Genomic DNA, 24119 nt, shown 5'->3' on the forward strand with positions numbered 1-24119 from the left:
CGGTTAAGTTTCCAAGTTGGTACCTATCATCGAAGATCGCGTCGTTTATGGTTAAACGTAGCATTTGTTAAACAATCTCAATTAGACGACAAAATGGTTCTAAGAATAGATTTCATTCAGCGTTATACGTACGGCATTGGGTCACTGTCCATTCTTATTAAAGAGAATCAAAGACATCCTAACATGAAGTTTTATGTTCAGTATTTGCCAAGTCGTAAGGAACAAACAGTACTGAATTTATCGAATGTTCAGTTTTACTACAAAAATGGTAACCCTAGGAGAAATAGAAACGTTGGCTCAACATCTGTATCGCGTACGAACACTGAGGTGACTCAAAATAATTTAGAAGTCTATGATTCAATTTCTTTTTCTGAAGACGCAGATTGTGATTCACAACCCGAGAACGAATGTCCTATATTGAAAATCAATTGTATTGAGCATCAATCATCTCGTAACTTGATCACAGCTGCCGAGCGCATGCAAATACTTGCTGGGAAAGTTGGTTTAGTACAAGTTAAACCAAGTTATCCCAAACTGGATATCATTATGTGGAACTGAATGATGTTTTGCATCAAACTTACTCATGTTTAATACCACCTACAATGTATGTAGAAGAGAATGAGTATGCCAAACTGCCTGTGTTTAATTTGAGTAAGCGGGACGTGACTATAACAGATGCTCAAATCATAGGACATTTAGAGGAATGTGATCATATATCAGAGGCAAGAGTGAACATGGTTAAGGCCAGCCCACTCTCCGCTGAGAAAACTAAGGAACCGAAATCTAAATTACAACACGATATTGGTAAGGAAATTGATATTTCCTCGGACCTGTCCCCTGAAGATTGAAAAAGAGTAGTAGATCTATTAACTGAATTTCAATTTATCTTAGCGTGGACAATAGACGATATGACCGTGACGCCTGAATATGAGCACAGCATTGAATTAAATTCCAACATTCCGGTATCTTTACCTCCTTATAGAGAGATCTTAGAGACTAAGAGAGCCATGAAGGAAGAAATAGACAGATAGCTCAAACAAAACATCATTTTTCCTCGTAGATCTCTTTATGCGTCTGCGGTTCTATTGTTTAATAAAAAAGATAATTCTAAGAGATTGGTAGTGACATTCAGAAGGCTAAATCTTATAATATCTCCTGACTGTTACGTTCTTCCATTAATCAACAATTTAATAAACCTATTCACAAATATTCAATTTGTAAGCTCCATGGAGCTGAGATCAGGATTCTTTCAAATCCTCTTAAGGGAAGAGAGTAGTGGCAGACAAATTTTCCCCCAGTACCGTTATGTACTACAATTAATTTAGAAAGTCCATGTCCTAAGAATGGGTGTGTTGTGAGACGGTCTGGTAGGTCATTAGGGGTCGATGACATGATTACGTGGATTTGAAAAGTTCCTATGTTACTTTTTTACCTGTGATGACATGTATGTATTGTTGGAAAGGTCGTGTCCTCTTTTTCGAGTGTGTATACGTGTCTGTACAGATTCTATACTCGATATTTTTAAAAGTAATAATGGAAATTTGAATTGGTTCGATTTGAATTAAATCTGTTGATATGATTAAATTAATAATCCGTAGTAGTGATTAAATTAATAATAATAATATTGAATATATTTACGTTATTGACATTGATATATATATATAATTTACTCGTTGTTAAAAATAAGATGTGCGAACAATGTGTGAGAGAATAAAGGATATCCTCCTAATAAATTTTGTTTGCTGTGCAAACTCATTATTTATTTAACCTTTCGTAATAAATTACTCGAACAATATGTGAGAGAATAAAAGATATTCTCCTAATAAATTAGTCGTAGCAACTTATTTTACGGGTCGATTTCTATGAAACTTGTTTCGAAAATATTTTAAAAATAAGAAGCTGAGAACACTTACAATGTGTAAAAGTTTATGTGATACGTACTGAGAATGAACCTGGGACCGTTAGCACCAAGCCCCCAAGCTCCAGAGGTGAACGCTGTTTTGTACTGAGAATGAACCTGGGACCCTAAGCTCCGGATGTGAACGCTGTATGATGGGAGGGAAATATTTATTCATGCGGAACTTCTTAATTTGACGGATCGTGTTTTTTATTCTCTCGTAATTATTACTCGAACACTGTGTGAGCATACTAGAAATTTCGTGTACGGTACGATACACTATGCTGGTACATATACAGAGCGTGGTTTCCGTATGTCTTTTGCTGGTGAACTTAAGACATGAACTGAACTTTTCTCGCGCTTTTGGAAAACCGGTTGGGTAGGAGTGATGATGTGAGCTTGCAGGGCTTGCTAAAACTTGAATTCAAATACAAAGGAAAATCATTGACACGTTTGGTAAACATCACAGAATACCACCAGACTAATAGAAATAACTTTGGTGCCGCGGTAGGTGAACAAAAGAAAGATTGCGGACATGGAAGATAAGCATCACAGCTTGGAGACAGACTAATAGAAATAACTTTGGTGTCTTGGTAGATGAACAAAAGACATTGTCGGTGAAAACATAAAAGAAAGAATGGGGACGTGTAAGATAAACATCACAGAATACCGCCAGACTAATACAAATAAATTTGGTGCCGCGGTAGGTGAAGAAAAGAAAGATTGCGGCCGAGGGAGATAAAGATCACAATTTGGGGACAAACTAATAGAACAACTTTAATGTTGGGAATGCTGAAAACGTGATTACCTTGCGGTTATGAAAATACTTTAAATACATTTTATAAGAGACAAAATATATAAAGATACATCATGAAGTCGTATGAGAAAAAGGATCTTTGCAATAGCAATATTGAAGCAATATCTGATGCTGAAACAGAAATTTACAAATCATCGTCAGATGAAGAATTTGATTTTGATGCAAATAGATTCACCAGCGATAACGGTTTCACCAACACCACCATCATCTCCACTTGTATTATCAAGAACATCACGATTTTGGGCTTTAGATTGTTGTTGTAATAGTGAAAAAGTGGATCGCGAATGTATAAAGAAGGCTATTGGAATTTTCATGAAACACTAATATGTGAGGGATGTACGATAGGATCTAATCATGATTTTGCTCATGATTGTATGACTATGCGTCCAGAATTATTGGAAATCCGCGCTTGTAGTATTATAGCAAGTCCTAGTGTTGAAGATGATGTGTTTTATTTGTACGCAAACACGCATATTATCGGACTATTAACAAGAGGAAAATTTTATGATGCCTATGTGGAATTATCAAGTGATACAGACTATTTACCGGAATTACTAGAGATTTTCATAAGAAAAGACAAACGGAAAGCGAATATTGCAGATTGAAAAAAATGTATTCGAATACTGCTAGTGTTTCATGTGTGTTATGTACTGGTGAAAACATTAATGTGAACTGTGTATTAAAAACTATAAAGTATACTTACACAACAATAATCCAATTGAATGCGTGGAATGCAACTTACATCTTCCTCATGAATGTAGACATATTCATAATACTGGATCATTTGCAGTGAAGTATTTATCTCTTGACAAAACTCTTAGTAAACTCCTTGAAGTGTTTGAACAAGAACATAGTGAAATCTCATTTCTATGCTTTATGCATAAAACTTATGATCTTTTACAAAATACAGAATTTGTTGGACAGATAATTCCGTTTTTATTTTTCATACAAATGAAATTTCACCATGTGTAAATCAATATATAATCGATATTCAAGGTTTTAAAAGGTCTGATAACGAATTTATTATTCGTGAGGTTTGTTTAACTGCATGCGATGATACAGTAAATTTCCATTGCTTGGTAAACACCAGTAGAATATAATTTATTATCACTAGGATGTCAAAAACAAATTGACTGGTTACCATTAAATTTGCATGGATTGAAGTGGAATAGCAAAACTGGATATACTGTATCATGCATACGAAACCTTGTATATCAATTATGGGCAAAGAATTCAACCTTTTATTCTAAAGGTTTAGAGAAAACTCTTTGGATTAAAAAAATATTTGCATTAGATAATGTCATTGATTTAGAAACAAAACATTGTCCTTCATTAAATGAATTATGTGGAAATACATTTAATGAATATTGTTCTTTTCACACAAGTATTGTAAAGAAATCAGGATGTGCATATCGTAATGCACAACAGTTGAATTATTGGTGGAAATATGAAAGATCAACAGCGTTAACTAATGCATTATCAAGATTGTAATGAGGAATTGTAAATAAAATGCATTGGTGTAAGTTTAAATAAAATTATTGTAAATTAAAAATGTAAATTAAAAAAATAAATAATAAAATATAAAAATATTTGTGTTTTCTTTTTAAAAATTTGTTTACATGTTTATAAACAATATCATCATTCTTTTTCAAATTTTTCTTGTTAAACAATTTTAAACACTTTTCAAATGATTGAGTGCGAATAATATGATGCAGAAAATATAAGACAAAATAGCCACATAACACAGAATTATCATGTTGATATTGTTGAATTATTTGTAAAGTACATTTTAGTATTTTTCGACAAAAAGTTTTTTTATTTCCTTGGGAATGTCCATAGCAATACTATCAAAGTAGTACCCATGTTTTTTTCTTATTGATGTACACTGCAACCCAGTGGGAACCAGCAGAATGAGATGTATCAATATTAATCACAAGTGCTGCAGGAGGTTTTACCGTTACAAAAAGTTTGTCAATAGGATAAATTCCAGTAACACTTGCACCAGTCACTTTATCACTTAGTAACACTTTTAATAATTCATCACTATACATGATGAAGATTATTATTATTATTTTTAATTGTAGTAGGTATGTATCCCTGTTATTCACATGTAACACATAATCATACACTACCACATATTCACTATAAAGTAATGCTTCATGAACAGTACATCTATATTGTCCGAAACGATGCTTATTTTGTGCACACCGATGAACGTGAAAACTCAGTACAGTATACTTTGGACAGTTTATTTCTTCCAAATTTGTAACTTCTCTTTGAAGAATTTCTTGAAGAAAACACTTCCTATTTACTCCATATGTGTATATGGTTGTAGTATTTGAACAATATGTTTGAAGTATTTCCTTAAGATGTGAATATTCTACATCCCCTTTGTGCCAGGTAATGCCATATAATTCTCACCTAGGTATTTGTTTGTACTTACGATTGGCTCAGATAACTTATTTAAAGGAAATGGTGGTTTAAAAACCCATTTTTGGAAAAAGTTAACGTCAGGATTTACAATGGCTAGCTCTTATATAATAAAGTCATCTTCGTTATCATGATACGCCGAGAAGTGAACAACAACCCACATTGTACTCAACTAAATAAATTAGAAGGTGTTATCAGTATAAATATTTCTGTCTTTGTCTACTTGTGCTAAAGAATCGAATTGTGCCTACACAATGCATGTAACAGGTTCAGTTAAAGTTTCTGAAAATGATACTTTTATATTTACAGGGGAATCGCGTACTACATCCCATGTCTTATTATCTAAAGTTCCTGTTGGAGATAGAATAAATGCATTCAGAGCGTATCCGTTTGGATACTCATCAAGAGTAACAGTATGTGAATAATTTTCATAATATATACCAGTACCTGAAATATAACTATAGTAACTTAGAAGGTATAAATTATTATTAAAATCAGGAGTGAGGGTGTTGGGAGGAAATGATTTTGAACCGACTTGTAATTGCAGTTTGTTAACGTTAAAGTTTCGAAATTCAAAGGGATTAAGATGTGATTTCACATTGAAGGCTGTGTTGGAGATGAAACCAATAATCAGGCCTTTACGAACATTACCCAGGGAAAGATTATCAATGCTGTAAGACTTTACGTGTGCAGGTATAGTATAAGATCTTGTTTCCTCTCTCGTCAGAGGTAACTTGGCTGTTTCCGAACCCATTCGTGTATTTAATTGCATAGCTAAATTTGCAGCTACATCAATAAGTCGTACATGAAGAATAATTTCCTCAAGTGCAACTTTATAACTTGTATTTTCAGCAGACATTAAGCAAAAATTATCTTTACTACGATGTAATTTTACACGCAAACTTACTTTGTTAGGAAGCATACGATCTAAACTTACAATATCAGTATGAACACGTCCATACATTTCAAAAGATTTACTATTTTTCACCATATTAGCACGTTTTTGAAAACGAGAATTTGTATTATCTAATTTATTAAAATTTTTTGCAGTATCCTTATGCCACATGGCACATGCTAAATGTGTTTGAGAAGCATCATGAGAATAATTTAATAATGTTTCAATGTATGCACGATAAGGATAAGATCCTGATGAAGAACTAATTAATTTATCATTTAACGAAATATCAATTTGACTAAATAAAGAATGTAAGAAATTATTTACGGGTGCAACAATATCATCATTAGCTAAAGTTGTACCATCAGCTTTAGTAGTTTTACAACTAACATAAAAATATAGATATGCAGGATGAATAAATTCACCTGTTTCTCCCGGAATAACAAATTCAAAGGGTCCTTCTGAGGTTAGTGTGGAAATAGGACGATATTCAGCATTTGTAGTTGCTTCAAAAGCTGTTTGTGTCATTGGTATAGGAAAGAAATCAAATTCATTGGTACAACATTCAAAACTATTTGAATTTAGGAACGCCATTATGAAAAGATGTCCTGTATATGTTTACGTTTTGTTGGTGGTCCAACTTTACAATTGCAGGAGCTTTCCTCTTGCGTGACAGTCTCTTGCCGTTACCAGTTAGCAACTGCCCAACTTTATTAATTGAATTTGTCTTTAAACTACTGCCAGCTTCTTTTGCACATGCTCGAACCGATTCTTTAAATGGTCGATTTTCTAATACATCACCCGCAACTTGCATACCGGTTTGTAATGCTTGACGTCATACAGTTTTTGCACCTTGTTTAAGAAATGGTAAAGCAAAACGAAATAATCCTTTAAAGAAACTACCTATACCATGTCCCATTTGATATACAGGTCCCAAAAAATATGGTATTCTACGCCCACGATAATAACTAACACGTCTTGCTCTCATTTTTATTATTATTATTATTATTATTATTATTATTTAGAAGATGCCGGAGAGCATTTAAAATGTAGTGTTACGGGCAGTGTCCCAGAACGAAATGGCAAATTTCGACCTGCATGATCTTTTAATATTATTTCAATTGTATTAAAACAAAATTTTGCAAGTGGCATATAATGAATATCTTCAAATGTAATTGTTTGAACGTTTCCATATTTAATATCAGAGATTGTTGCTGTACGTAATAATGGTGCTTTTGTATCACCTAAAAATTAATATTGTATAATTTCTGTATAAATAAAAATTTGATGTGGATATCCGATATCTATGTATGGTTGTTTGAATTCGTGAGATTCTTTTACAAGATCTGATTTTTCAGAAAAACCTAATTGTAAAACTAATGTAGGCGACAATGTAACTGATTCTACATGTTCATCACATTCAACATGTACAACATTTGAAAAACTATATCTTACAAAACTCGATATTGCGTTTAATTCTTCTAGTAAATGATGAATGGATGGATAATATCCAACAAGAATTTTACTTTTCATAGGTTCTGCATTTTTAAATTTGTACCATATAACGTTTTTACCCGCGGTAACATTATAACATGTTAATGGAATATGTACTTCACTTAATCCTACATACCAATCGGATTCTGATAAACGAATATTATTTTTTAATTGATTAATAAAATGTGTTAGACTATTTGTAGGATATACATCTGCACTAGCATTTGAAACTAATATAATGTAAAAACTATCATCAATATTTCTGAAATCATTTTCGCTTAAAGTGAAGTGTTAGGTTTGAAGTTCCGAAACGAAATGGTAATTTTAACCCGTGTTCATCTTTTAAGTTTACTTCTATTGTATCAAAATATTTCTTTTCAACTTTAACATAGTGTGGTGTGTGAAACACGAAAGATTTTACATGACCGTGTTGTACATTATATACACTAAGTTTTCGAACACCTATATTTTGTTGTTGTTTTACAATATCAATGCAAACATGAATTGTATTGGGAATATTATAATCTAAATCACATGGAAATTTTAGACGTGCTGATATTAAATCAACATTTTTAACTTTTGTGTACATAACATTTTTAACATCAAGCGTATTTCATTAATAAATCCAAAACTCTGTTGTAATCCTGGTGTAACACCAATCATACATTGATCTTCTAATTTTAAAGAATGTTTATTAACAACTTGATTTTTATTTTGTAAATAGTGTACCATACGAACATTTTCAGGAAATATTTGTAGAATCGATTCAATCGATGAATAATATCCAGGTGTTATTGGAACATGGTAGCGTTCAACTTTATCATCGATAACACTAGTAATTATAATTTCTTCATTTTCACCAACATTGTAAAAACTCCACGGAATATTAATTTGTGTTAATGCAACAGCCCATTCCCCATCACTTAAATCAATGGGTTGTGCCAATTTAACTCGAAATGATGATGTTGTATTATTATCAAAAAGATTGCTACTTGCATTTGAAGGAAGAGTAACGTAAAAGTCGTCTGTAAAGTTCGAATTCATTTTGCAGACTAAATAGAATCTGATCTAATCCACGAATTCATACGTGATGGATATTCTAACCATTTTACATCCATCCATCCTTTTTACGTTTTAATACTTTTTCAATGAGATATGTTTTCTTTGAATTTATAATTACTTTTTGTAATTCTTGTGCATAAAATATTCCTTTAATTTCTTCACCGTTCCAATCTTTTAATTTGTAAGTGACAGGATCTGACTTAATACATTTGTCAACAATAAATATTTCTTGTGACCATTTAGGTAAATATCCTTTTCTAATATATGTTTATACTTACTAACACGTACATAATCACCCGCATTAAATTTACATGTTATATTCTTTTTATTCCTTTTATTCCCGAATAATGTTTCCCACACTTGATTCACATTGGAATCATTTACTTGTGCAGGTGCCATTTTAAAACTTGAATGGTATGAGTGATTATAATTTTTTACAATTTGATCTAATACATTAATATAACGATAAGTATTCTTTGCAGTAAAACAAGGATACAATCTTTCTTTTAATGTACGTATAAAACGTTCTGCTAACGCGCATTTAATTTCGGAATGAAAACTATAATGATTAATTTCATATTCTTTAAACAATTTTTTTACATGACGATTATAAAATTCACCGCCTAAATTTGTTTGTACGTTAAACACGGGTTACTTGAAATTTTTTAAAATTTTTGTTATTACTTTTACCATTTCTGGACCTTGCTTTGTTTTTAACGGAACACAATATTCATAACGTGAAAAAATATCAATACAACATAATATATATTTATAATTATTACTATACTTTGCAATATTTTGCATATCTGCTAAATCCATTTGTAATGTTTCATTGGGTGCACTAACATAATACTTTTTACGTTCAAAATCTTTACGAGCTGGTGCATGTAATGTATAAGCATCTTCAGAAGCTAACCAATTTTTAATTTTCTATTTAGATAACTTTGTTTTGCGTTGTAATGTTTGTATACTTGATAAAGAATCTGGATTTGAATAATCATAATATAGTTTTGATAATTTTGTCATTTTTACATACTATATTCCTTCCACTGTTTAAATAAATTAGCAACTACTGCAGGACTAGTAGATTTTCTTACTTTACGAATACGTTGTCTACTACTACTACTACTACTACTATTCACTGGTGTGCTAATAGGTGTACCAATAAATTCTTTAGGAACATTAGGATCTTCTAATAAATTTTTAAATTCATGAATACCTAAAGGATTTCTTGAATATTTACTTGTACGAACAACATCATTTACTAAATCTATAATATTTGAACCTGGTATTGTTTTTCCTTGCATACGTACAATGCCAGACTTATCCCACAGAATTTTATCAGAACTTGTTAACTGTTTCAATAATAGTTCTGTTTTCCTACGAAGTGTTTTCGGTACTGATTGTAAAATGTCTGATACAAATGGTAAAATAGAAGTATTGCTATCTTGTTTGGAACTTGATGATAATTTTTCTTCTTCTTCTTCTTGAATGATAGGTAAAGAAGATGTATACTGTGAAGAAGAAGATGTATACCGTAAATAACGATGCAAAGCTTGTTGATATAATTCCCACTTTTGTTGTACACTAAGATCACGACGTTTTAAGATATTATTCATTTCTTCATCTAAACGTGACTCATGTGAATCTATGGATTTAAGATTTGATTGAATTTCATGTACAGCATTTTCAGGAACTAAAATAATTTTACGTAATTCTGACATATCTAACGACTGAAAATACTACTTCCTACTGCTGCAAGAAGTGGTCCCAAGATTAACGGTAAAAGTGCACCACCATTTTGTAGTAACAACTTCTTCCTTTTATTCAATGCAGTACGCTGCTGAGATAGAGCACGTAAGATCTTTTTATGTCTACGTAAACGTTGCTTCTGACGAGAATTTAAAGGAATCTTTCCTTTTATTGTGTTTTTAACTTCTTGAGATATTGTTCTTATTAAATCCCCTGAAGCATTTTGTTAATTTTTTTTCGTTTTGCATTTTTGCATTTGCACAGAGCACGGAGCGTGCTGTAGTGTTGTTTCACCTTCAACATCTTGATGCAGACTAAACAAAAATTTATGTATGCATGTCTTTTACGTTAGCGTACACACGCATGATTTCATTCGGAAAAATATTTGTACGTATTCACAATGCATCGTTTGTTTTTTGTGTCAAGTCAAATAATAAATAAGTGTGAAGCTCCCGTGTTACTTCTTCGAACACACTCACGACTTCTTTACTATACCGAGGCATAATTTGCCTTGCTGAATATTTTATTTGTAATTTATCACGTGGATTTTTAAATACTATAATATAATGTGCATTTAAACTAATATCGCGTGCATGTTTTCCTTTTGGAAATAAATTTTGAATAATAAATATCACAGTTAATTTTTTATGATGTGCATACTTTGTAAATAAATTAGCAACATCGCCATTAGTTTCCGACATTAAATCATCAAGTATTAATAATTAATTTTCTTTAATTTCAAAATTATTCATGTCAGGTATTCTCTCTACAAAACGTATTTTTGCATTTGCATCTAATTTTGGTATTACTGCACCATAACACCAAACAATATCATTAAATTTTATACTAAACATTTGATCACATTCATTAAGTAAACGATTTACAAAACAAGTTTTACCAGCCCTTGAAGGACCAGCAATTAAAATAGTAGAGGGATGTTGAAACTTTAACATCTTGTAATCAAATGAATGCATACAATAGAGACTCTGCTTTATATACACACTCACACTCATACATTCACATATTTTTCGAACATGTTATACATGTGAGGGAATAAAAGATAAAATTAAACCTTGAATTTCGAAACGAAAATTTAAATAAGATCACAGCATAGCTGCTCTTAGGAGTATGTTCTGACATACGAACCAATATAAAAAAAAGAATCACGAATATAAAATGAAAGCTTGAAATGACTTGTTTATATATATATTGTTTGCACAGCAAACGAAATGAAAATCATTGGGATATAAAATTAAAGCTTGATATGACTAGTTTATATATATATATATATATATATATATATGATATTGTTTGCACAGCAAACGAAATTAAAATCACTGGGATATAAAATTAAAGCTTGAAATGAAAAAAATAAATTATGAATAAATTACAATAAATTAGGATTAAATTAAAATAAATTAAAAATAAATATTTTTACAATCGATTTTAAGAACGATTATGGTATGCATACGAGCCGGTTTAAAAAAAAGAGACATTCATACAACTCACATTCACTCATTCGTGGGTCTATAACCGTAAGGTACACTTGCACGTTTTTGTAGTGGTTCATCGTCAGTTATGTCAGGTTCGTCAATACGTTTTCGTTTTTCGCTGACCTCACGGTGTGTCTTTGTCTCTCTACAGCTAAAGATACGGAACCCCGGTCTACGAACGATACTATTTGGGTTTTCTTTTACTGTGGATTCTAATTGTCCAGACACTAATTTATAGAAACTCGCAAAGTTAATTTTTTGAGAGGTTCTATCATTTAGTGTTATCACCCTAATTTCGAATATATCGCGAACATCCCCTTGGGCGTTTGTTAGTCGCATGGCGTTGTTTTTACAGCCAAGACCTATAAAGGTTGTAAACTCAAAGCCTTCAGGAATTTCATTTGTAAGATCACCCAAATAGTTTCCGAGCGGTAACAAGGTTTCCTCATCTTTTTTCTGTAGATACATCATACTGTCAGTGTCACAGTAGATTACTCTGTCAGGTCCTACAGTCATCAGTAGTTCGTAAAGTCTAAGTCTAACCCACGAAGTAATAAATGCGGCTAGTATCACATTGGAAAACGCTAACGGAAAGTTTTCGTTTTCAATGTCTTTGTATGTGAGAATGAGATGATCATCATCAATTGGTACCACACTTTGAATCTCATACCTTGCCGAAGTTAAATACGTAAGAAATGTGACCTCATCACTAACGATCATAGTCTGTGACATGTCTATGCGTTGCCCCCACTTTCTATACAATTAATTTTGGTATAGTTTAGCACATTGCCTCAATCCCGGGTTCGTCCTAATATTATCATAATTTAATCGTATGTATTCATGGGCATAATATTCATCGATATATTTATTTTTTTCTTCTTCAGTGGTACAGTAAGCAGGAAAACCAGAGGCTTCCTGCTTCATCTGAAGGAAGGAATTCACATAGGTCCCGAACAGCCCACCTGAATTCCCCTCTTCAGAATCAAAGAGTTCAAATTCCCATATCTCATGTATATCGATTATTTTGTAACCTTTTTTAAGAGCAAGGTGTAACTCTGGAATGCAAAATCTTCCTGTGAGAGCACACTCATAGTCAATATGGGTACATTCATTAGTGTTTCCTCTTCCATACATGTGCGGCAAAGGCCGAAAAGTAATCGACCTCCCGCAACGTATGGTATGATCGAAAAATAGAGGTCCTTTGCTGGGACAATTGTGCATTTGACTACACCGTGAATACTTGCCACATCTGGAAAGTCCGGTCCCGTGTGAATCTTAGGTGATTTAACCGGCATAGGTTTACGCGCTATTTCCCATGGGTAAAGGCTAGTTATATCGGCATAAAAAATACGCTCATCACTCGCACAATTGACGTAAGAACGAAAGACCTCCGTGCGACCACCGTTGTAAGAGTTCTTAGGAGTAAGAAAATCAGGCAGATTAGTACAACGTTCTTGAACAAACTTTTGCACTTCCTTGTCCGTCTTTACCTTATTATCCCAAGAACATTCCCATATTTCATATAGGTTTACACCTATACTTTTCAGGTTCTTACGGCGGCGCATGGTTTGCTCATATCGTTTCTCCATCGTATTGTACGAGTCTTGTGCATCGTGCAAAACCGCGTCACGGTTAAAGGGAAAATAAAGGCGACAGGCATGGAAATAACATCCATAAAAGTCGAAGGCAGCGTTGAGTCCTTCGTGCCATCCATCGACCTTGTACCTACCAATATACTTTTCCACACCTCTCCTAGCATGCTGGATTTCTATCTCTAATTGGTCTTCCATATACATAAGCCATTGCATAGCTTTTATACTATACTTGGTCTTATGATGAAATCCCAACGCGGGAATGATAGGAATAGTATTTTCCGGTAAGTGCAAGGTACGATATGTACGCATTGCAAGACTTGCAATGGTTGATGATGTTATGAAACATTGCAAACCCTCCGTTTTCTCTCCAATAATATCGCTAAACTAAATGACCGCTTCTGTTAGAATTCTAACATCATTTTCACAATAAGCCAGCATATCCTTGTGCAGGTTAAACTCCTCGCCACTTTCCGCACGTTCTTGGTGCCAGGCTTCCAGTTATTTTCTTTCTTCTGTGCTTCGCCCCTCAGGGTCATAGTACTCAAGCGGAGGGTAGGGAATGACATAACTTTGATTCTCTTCAGTATTAAACAAATATGGGAAATCTCCCTTCTTTAAATTTTGAATAAGGACTAACGTTTTCGGTAATTTTGATAATTTCACACCAATATAGAGGAAAGAGTCGCGAAAAAAGGTACTGTTACCTATGTTAATGTTAAAAATCTTTTGACCCTGGATAAGAACACTAGATACAATATGCTGGTCTTCTATTAGAGTTCTAAGACAGAAGAGGCCATCGTATCTGGATGCATTATGAGCGATGGCCACGATCTTCTGAAAGACAGGACGTTCTACTAACACGTGGTTAATGAAATCCGTCATTGTCTTAAAAGAAAACGAACGATTTTCAATATTATCACCGCACGTTTTACAAGGCTCATCGATACCTTTCCTTATACAGACGTGACATACATGATGACAACACACCAGTACAACTTCATGTTCCCTTTCACCGCGCTCATTTGGCGCCTTCAACATTGTCTCTACATCATAGGTGATGTACATAAACCTTTTCGTATGAACAGGTTGCTGTCTGTGAACAAAACATGTATGATTTATATCAACATACGCACGGCACGATGAACAAAAATGTTTTCGACACAGATGTTCAGATTTTCGCCCCCTCTTATCAAAGATGATACCACAATCGATGCAGAGCTTTACATTATCACATACGGATTTAGCTGCTTTATTACGTGTCACATGGTTGTTAAAACATATACCCTCAGCAAACTCTCTATTGCATGCATTACATTTAATTTTGTTTGCAGTATAGTCCCGTTCGTGAGTATGTTCGCAAAAACTACAACGAGTTTTATACTTGTGTGCCAGATATCTTACATCATAACCTTCCAAACAAATATAACCATACTTCCGTTTGCCAAGAAAACTTGTAATATTACGAATGGGTTCGAAATGACCAATAGTGTTACCTCTTTGATATAAGATAAAAATCTTATTTTCTGCATGTTCTCCAGGGTAACGTACCATATATTCCCGATTATTCTTTTCAACCTCCTGATAAACTACGATTTGATACTCCCCTTTCAAATATACTTGAAAGAGGTCCAAATCAGAGAAGTCACAACCTTGCTTACTTTGAACGTTAACTCCTGCCATCTAGCAGAGAACATCTGGTTTAGAAAGCCACTTATTATAATCTTTTGTTTTTAAATTATATAAAACTTTACTACTTGAGGTATGCTTTGTTATTCCATATATTATGGCCATGGGGAGGCAGGACATATTCTTATTTTCAATGCGAATTAATCGCTTTTCCAAGTAATCTTGGTATTTGTAATATTTTTGGACAGCACTCATGGCATTAGGTCTTCCTTGTCCGTGCAAATTCTCAGCTATATGGAATCGAAACAATGCTTCCTCCCCTAAAGGAACACTTCATTCGAATTTAGTACTCGTTCGATTGAAGTGAGGACTGTTCTAGCAGTGAAATTGTCCTTTCTTCTAAACGGCACATACACTGGTTTGTTATTAGTACTATTACTACTTTCAACGTATAAACCAATGTAGTCCATGGGGCGTGCATTGGAGATCACATGTTCCAACGCAAAATCGATTAAACTTTCGATATAGGCCTCTGGGTTATTAATATTCTTTTCATCACCCACAGGTCTGACGACAATTTCATTGCCCGTAAGACGAAACTTACGAAACCTTTGTCTGCTTTGTCTCACAACTTCAAAATTACTATTTTCTGATTATCCCCGCCATTACTATTATCACTACTACTACCACTTGTACTACCACTATTATGACTACCAGTAGTACTACTTGCTATTCTTGTTTATGTTGCCATGTCCAACCGTTGGTGGGACACTAGCACATGACGGTCCAGGCTGAGGAGAAAAAATCAATTGGTTCCCATAGTCATGATTGTCCTGTACACAATATTAAGTTGTATTGTATACAGGATTTTCTCCCTGGACCTGTTGCGTGGGTATAACCTCAGCATTGTCCTCATTTTCAACCAACTCCTCATTTCTTCTTCAGTTGGTATTTCAACGGAATTTAGGTTGCCAATCCCATTTGCTTTATCATTTAGAAAAGCTAAATCTTCATTCGTTAACAAATATAAATTATTAGGACTCAAGTTATGAGTTTCTTGAGGGGTCATGACTATGGCATTATTATTTTCAGATGGGATTAAGCATGGTTCGAAAACAAATCGCGAGCCAAAATCAAAAAAACTCAGAAAACTCTGTATCATTTATTCTATCTACCTGACCTTCACCACAAGCTAATAAATACATAACTTTATCTAGAGCCAATTCATACGATTCAAATCCAGTACGTCAGCACTGCTTACACAGTGCTGGAGAAGTAGTGTATCATTACCTTCAAAGACACGAAGGGTCCGCAATATGGTTTCGCATCTCACCGATCCCCTATGGCCAAGTCTGTTTAATTCCATAATGGCTTTCCACGTTCAAAAACCCTAGGGTTCTCGTTGAGACGGCGCAAGACTTCTTGCAGGCAGATTTCACTAATAAGGTTTAATTCTTCAGCCGGGCAAAAGAAATCCATCTAAAAAATGAAACAAAGAAAAACTATTTTGAGTAATCAACTCCACTTTAAGAAAAAAGATCAAATAAATACTTCTTTTAAGCAACGCTCACATGATACTATCATATAAAAGAAAAAAATTAATCACCTTTAGTTAATTTTGATATGTAAATAGAAATCAATTAAGTTACTTTATGAAAAATCAGTAAATATGTTCACTTATATTGAATTGTAAACTATTCTATTAAAAATATCCGCACACACACACACACACACACAGAGAGAGAGAGAGAGAGAGAGAGTGAGGGAGTCTCTCTTTGTTCGTTAATATTGGTTAAATACAAGTCAAGTACAATTAAAAATATGTAATTTCTTTCTTTTTTCTTTTTAAAAAAATCATAATAACCATAAGAAATACATACCTTTCAAGGCTTAGTTCTCCGTTCACAATCCACAAAAAAGAAGAAGAAATCTCGACTGCGTTGGTCGGTACTTTTAATGTAATTGTTACCACCACAACGATTAGCAAGCTTCAATGTCTGTAATAAAACAGGCCTCAATAAATATAGTAATAATCCAGTATACTTTATTTAATACTATTAAAATAGGTTTAATAATCAGGAAAGCTTTCTCTGTGATCTTTAACGCACGCCGGCGCAAGAAAAAATGATAAGCGTACACATCAAATACATGTTATATCATGTTCTATCAAGTTTTCTTTCCCCACCACTAACAGTGACACCTAGCAGCAGAATTTTAAATTAACCTTATTATAGTTTACTCCCGTGTGTCGTGTTGACGTATTTCATTATTAGTCCCGAATATATTTTTATATTTTAAAGGTAAAGTATAATATATATTTCTTTTTTTATCAAGAACCCTTCTCGCAATTGTGTTCTCTTAATAAAACATAGTTTGTGAGGGCATAGCTGCTTCTTCTATCAGTAAACCACCAAACGGTCATTATATTACAAATCCCTAAGGAGGACCCACCAACACATAGACCGCTTCAGTTGAACATAATTATCATCATGTTATTACCTATTCAAAAAAACCACAGTTGTAGTTACTCTAACTAATGGAAAACATACCCTCACTTGGTAAAAACATGGTAGAAATAGCCGAACATAATTTCCTTTTGCTATAATACAATACTGTTAAAATCTATGGTGGTCTATCTGGGAGGCAAAAGCCGCACAATTGTAAAAACATGTTAGGAATACCCATACATCATTTCAATTCGCTTCATTGTAATACAATACTGTTTAAATCTAGGGTCGCCCGTAACTAAGGGGAAAGGGCCCTCGCCAGTTATAGGGTTATACTACAATAGTCGTACATAATTCTCTTTTTTGCTATAATATAATACTGTTAAAATCTAAGTGAGCCCGTAACTAAAGGGGAAGGGCCCCGCCAGTTATAGGGTTACACTACAAATAGCCATACAACAATTCAATTTGCTTCATTGTAATACAATCCTGTTAAAATCTAAGTGAGCCCGTAACTAAGGGGAAGGGCACCCGCCAGTTATAGGTACGTGCTACAATAGTCGTACGTAATTTCCATTTGCTATAATACTGTTAAAATCTAAGTGAGCCCGTAACTAAGGGGAAGGGCCCCCGCCAGCTATAGGGTTATACTACAATAGTCGTACGTAATTTCCTTTTGCTATAATACTGTTCAAATCTATGGATGTCTATCTGGCAGGCAAAAGCCCCTCATTGAGGGACATGCTACAAATAGAAGTATATCATTTCATATTGCTTCCTTGTAATACAATACTGTTTAAATCTAGGCAATCTATCTGAGATGCAAGAGCCAGTTAGATGGAGGGACATCATTTCCTCTTGCTTCGAGAATACACAACAAGTTTTCAAAATCAAAAGACAGTGTTCAATAAGTAATGTATTTAGGGGGAACGTAAAATTTTCATCCTTTCTCTATCTTTCTTAACATTAAAGCTATTGTATGCGCTATGTGGCTACCTCCCCGCAAATAACTAACATTCAGTAATATTTACTATTAAAACACGAAAATTTAAATTATAATGTAGGGCAAAGCGCTCCCACCACTCCACAAACTGAAACTATTTTTCTTTCTGGAAATACTAGTCTTAGTTCAAACATTTGCGTTCCTAAAAGATTATCAGCTATGTTACCAAAGCGTACTTCTATGACATCTATTGGCAAAATGATCTTACTTAAGCGGTTCAAGCCCACTCTGTACAACGTACATATATATATATATATATATATATATATATATATATATATATATATATATATATATAGGTATAACTGATTTTAGAGTGATCATTTTTCAGTACACAATCGGTGTAACAGTTAAAAATCATAACATATGAATCAAACATATTGTAATTAAGCGCACTATAAGTAAACAAATAAAACTCTACAAGTAAATGGTCCGTCTTTAGCCCTTGGTAAATCATAATGGCGGTTCTTAAGGGAAACATAGCCGTATATTCATAATAATAATAATAATAATAATAATAATAATAATAATAATAATAATAATAACTTTAGTAATAGAAAATCGCAATTACATTTCAAGTGTTTGCAATCTATCACAAATCTTATCCCTCTTGTCATGATTACAAAATGGTCGTAGGTTTATTTCCCGACAATGTTTCTCAAAAGCAACTCGTGTAGTTTACCAATAATTATTCAAAAACACTTCCATTATAATTAAGTGAATAATACATGTCAATTTAGCATTTAAAAAAAGTTCTCACCTTAAAAAATCAAACTTCGTTCTGTTAGAATCTACAGCGAAAAACTTCAATAAAAACACAAGAATAAACTTTTTCAATACGCACTATGACAGTATGTAAAGAACAATAATAATAAACTTTTTTTCTATAGTATTTATAAGGGATTTCAATGTGTCCCTCCCCTACCCAACCATCATCTTTTCATCAGGTTTTCAAAACCGTTTTCATTAATTATAAATAAAGTCATCATGTTTAAAACTCGATAGCATCAAATTATTCATTGCTCCACCAGGAAATTTCTTATTTACAAGTTCATGAACCGATGTAGAAAACTCAACAGGAAATGACCTTTCAAGGAAAAGCTACCTTTTTTCCACATTCAGGACAGGGTATCGACATTGGCCCCCGGTAGCAATGTGCAGTTCTAAAATATATACGCACTTTCTCAACTAATTAAGGAAATGCTTACATGTGAAACTTTCACATTGCCAAAATCAGATATTGCCACAAAAATACATTTACGTGTTTGTCCAAAACATCTTGTAAAAGGGAAGAAACATTAAATTTCTATCTGTCTTCATCACTGCAGATAAGTATCGCAGTGACAATCATAGTTAATGGAAAAATATTTCAGTATGTCGCCACTCAGACTTCTCACGGGCAAGGGGAAAGCGTCTAAGGATATTTCAGTACATATTGACAAGCGGAAATAAAATTAAAAAGTACATTGACACTCTGTGTGTGTCACCACTCAAAGTTCTAACGTAAGCAAGGGAAGACGCGTATAGGTCACTTACCCGGAAGTGATGCCATTTACAAAAATAAAACTCTGTTCATTGTAAGATCGCCTTCTGTGAGAGACGAAAGAACAATTCAGTCACTCCGTATTTCAAAGTTAGAAACATGGCTTTAAACACGGAGTTAGCTATAAGCAATAAACAAATCAATAAAACGATGAATATTAACAAAATAAATATATAAATAAACTATTCAAATCACACACACACACTTCCTATCTCGCATATTTTTTTCTCTCCAATTTACATGTGAGGGTTGCAATAATTCTCTCATACATCGTTCACCTCCGGAGCTTGGGGTCCTGGATTCATTCCCAGTACAATACAGCGTTCACCTCCGGAGCTTGGGGTCCCAGGTTCATTCTCAGAACAATAGAGCGTTCACCTCCGAAACTTGGGGTTTTGGGTTCATTTTCAGTATAATACAGCGTTCACCTCCGGAGCTTGGGGTCCTGGGTTCATTCTCAGTACGTATCACATAAACTTTTACACATTGTAAGTGTTCTCAGCTTCTTATTTTTAAAATATTTTCGAAACAAGTTTCTCTTTATGAGATTTCATAGAAATCGATCCGTAAAATAAGTTGCCACGACTAATTTGTTAGGAGAATATCTTTTATTCTCTCACATATTGTTCGAACATCTTATTTTTAACAAATAAATACGTAATTCAACACATGTCTTCATCTCAATGTCAATAATGTAAATATATTCAATATTATTATTATTAATTTAATCACTACTACGGATTATTAATTTAATAATATCAACAGATTTAATTCAAATCGAACCAATTCAAATTTCCATTATTATTTTTAAAAATATCCAGTATACAATCTCGAAAAAGAAGACACGACCTTTCCAACAATACATACATGTCATATCAGCTAAAAAAAGAAACAGAAACTTTCCAAATCCACGTAATCATGTCATCAACCCCTAATGACCTACCAGACCGTCTCACAACACACCCATTCTTAGGACATGGACTTTCTAAGTTAATTATAGTACATAACGGTACTGGGGGTAAAGTTTGTCTGCCACTACTGAAGAGGACAAATTGAAAACTGCATTTATCTGTTCAACAGGCTTATTTGCTTTCAATGTGGTCCCACAGGGGTTATCCACTTCCCCCGCAGCATTTCAAAGAATGATCGATAAAGTATTTGTCGGTTTGAAATTCGACATCATGGCTTGTTATTTAGACGATCTGATTGTGTTTGGAAAGTCAATAGACGGAAAGATAGATAAAATTAGAAAGGTATAACCTAAAATTAAATCCATCAAAGTCTCACATCATGTATTCCGAACTACCTATTTTAGATTCGTCGTAGGACGCGATAGACCGTAAGCGAATTGAGGCAATCACCAACCTTCCCGAACCAAAAACCGTTCGTGATGTTCGCAGCTTCGTTGTAATGGCTAGTTACAATGGAAGGTTGATTAAGAACCTTTCAGCTATCGCGAAACCTTTAATAGATTTGACTAAGTCCGATGTACTCTTCCATTTTGGAGATAAAGAACGTCAAGCGTTTAATACCTTAGAGGAAAAGTTAGTTATTGCCCCTGTATTAGCTATCTTTGATCAGGAAGCATATGCTACCGAGTTGTATGTAGATGCATGTAAATACGGAATTAGTGCAGTATTAATAGCAGATTAAGAACGGAGAAAAAAGGGATAGTGCTTATTACAGCCGAAAAATCTCCATGAGGCTAAGTCCTTGACGATTCCCGAAAAGGAGACCATGGCATTAGTACAAGCTGTGTTACATTTTCATGAATATCTAATAGGAGTGCCTCACTTCACTGCATTCACGGATAGTTGTTGTGTTTGCTATTTAAGGAACATGAAAAACCTAAAAGACAAGTATCTTCGTACGTTAATCAGGTTACAATCGTACTACTTTTCGATCAAAGCGATAAGAGGCAACCCCTCTAATCGCCATAGCGACTGCATGTCCAGATATCCAACGCAAACCCTAAGCGAGGAAGAAAACGCCAATCGAGAAAGGCTGTGTATAAACATGGTGAAAATTGACGCGACTGATGTAATCAAGGCGCAAAAAGAAGACGAATATTTTGGTAAAATTCGGGGTCTAATCCTACTAATAATGAGGCTCGTCTTTATGTATTAGTAGACGAGGTGTTATATCGTAAGTCTACTAATGGTTTAAAACAATGTGTTCTTCGAAGTCTGGTTCCTGACGTGCTATATGCAACCCATACTTCATGTCTAGAAGGCGGACATCTTGGAGAACCGAAAGTGTTTTCTCGTGCAATGAGCGATTTTATTGGCCTCGAATGAGATCTGATTATCAAAAAATATATTAAGACATGTCGCGAATGTCAAGAACGTAAAGACCCAACCACTAAACCATTAGGGTTGCATGAACCAATTAAACCAATATCTCCTTTTCATACTTTAAATTTAGATGTGTTTGAACCACTGCCCTCCTCAAATGGTTATAAGTATGTCATCACCGCTGTCAATATGTTTTCAAACTATGTAGTAGACCGACCGTTCAAAACCATAACAGCCAAGAATGTCGCAAAGTTTTTAATGGATGATATAATCTGTTATTTTGGACCACCGCGTTATCTTTTAAGTGATCTTGGATCAAATTTTGTCGCGAAAATGACGCGTGAGATTACGGGCGTGCTGGGCATACATCAAAAGTTCAGTACCGCTTATCATCCTAAAACAAATTCACGAGTGGAGATATATAATCATACCTTAGCAAACTATTTGAGTAAATATGTCTCTACTTCTTAAAATGATTGGTCGCTATTTATTTAAACTGCTTGTAATGCATTCAATACTGCAAGACACAAACATCATCCTTATTCTCCATATGAATTGATGTTCTGTAGAAAAACTGTATTAGGTATCGAACTCGAGACACCGTGTCGATCCCCGTAAGAAAAACTCGTGAAAAAGAATCTATGTCGAATAAAAAACTCTCTCAAAATGCCTTAATTAGGCAACAGGAAAAAGAAAAAGTCAAAATTGACAAACATTGCCCATACTTTTAAAGAAAACGATTTAGTCCTCATTAGAAACTTGGCAACTAAGCCGGGATTATCTCCCAAGTTAGTAAGGGCTCGATATATAGGCCCCTATAGAATTGTACGTGTACATCCCAAAATCGTATGCGAAGTTCTGCATGTGAGTGCGAAAAGTCAGCCAAAGAAAGTTAATGTTAAACGAATGAAGTTGTATTATCCAAGTTCCCTGGTTACGAACCGGATTGATTTTATTCGATCATCTTCCATCGCAAAGTACAATTAAAATATGTTATTTAATAAGTTATCGCGATAGGCGTAATAACTTCTAACGTGAAATTCCAAAATGAAGCAGACTATCTTAAAGAAATGATAGATTAATACATAAACAAATAGATAACTACAAAAAAGAAAAAGAAAAAACTCTTGAGTTCATAAGTATACAAGAGATCCATAGACAACGTTGTCTTAATAAGTAAAGTGTAAAGTATAAGTTAGGTTTTAAAATCTATTAACCCGTTAGTACTATGGACCGTCTCTCAGACCGCTGCAACTTTTCATATCATTATATTTTCCACAGTCTCACTACTACAAGTGGATCTTTTCGTCTACCTTCCTGTCTAGCAAATGGTTACGTATTGTGAAGTTCGTGTTATAATTGATCCCCTGTGCGCGGCGCTGGAGGGGTCAAGCGGTCTCACAGACGTACTATAGTAGTTACGTAAGTATTTTGCTGATCAGTTGTCTTTCGTTACCTACTGATTATTAGCAGTTTTGTGTGTTACCGTGTGGCACGTCTTGCACCACACATCAATTAATGACCCAGAGACTGGAAAACCTGAAATAATCACATTTTATAACATGAGTAATGGCGGAGTGGATACTCTAGACAAAAATGTACAGATTACACATCAACTCGTCAAACAAGGCGATAGCCATTGACAATTTTCTTTTTGCTGGTGGATGTTGCGTTTGGTGTCAATGCGTATGTCTTGCATCAAGTATATGTTAAGTCCGCAGTGATGACAAGACTTGATTTCATGAAAACGTTGGCAAAAGAACTTGTTAGA

Source organism: Thermobia domestica, chromosome 4, assembly GCF_964235325.1.
Source record: "Thermobia domestica chromosome 4, izTheDome1.hap1.1, whole genome shotgun sequence".
Classification (NCBI taxonomy): Eukaryota; Metazoa; Arthropoda; class Insecta; order Zygentoma; family Lepismatidae; genus Thermobia; species Thermobia domestica.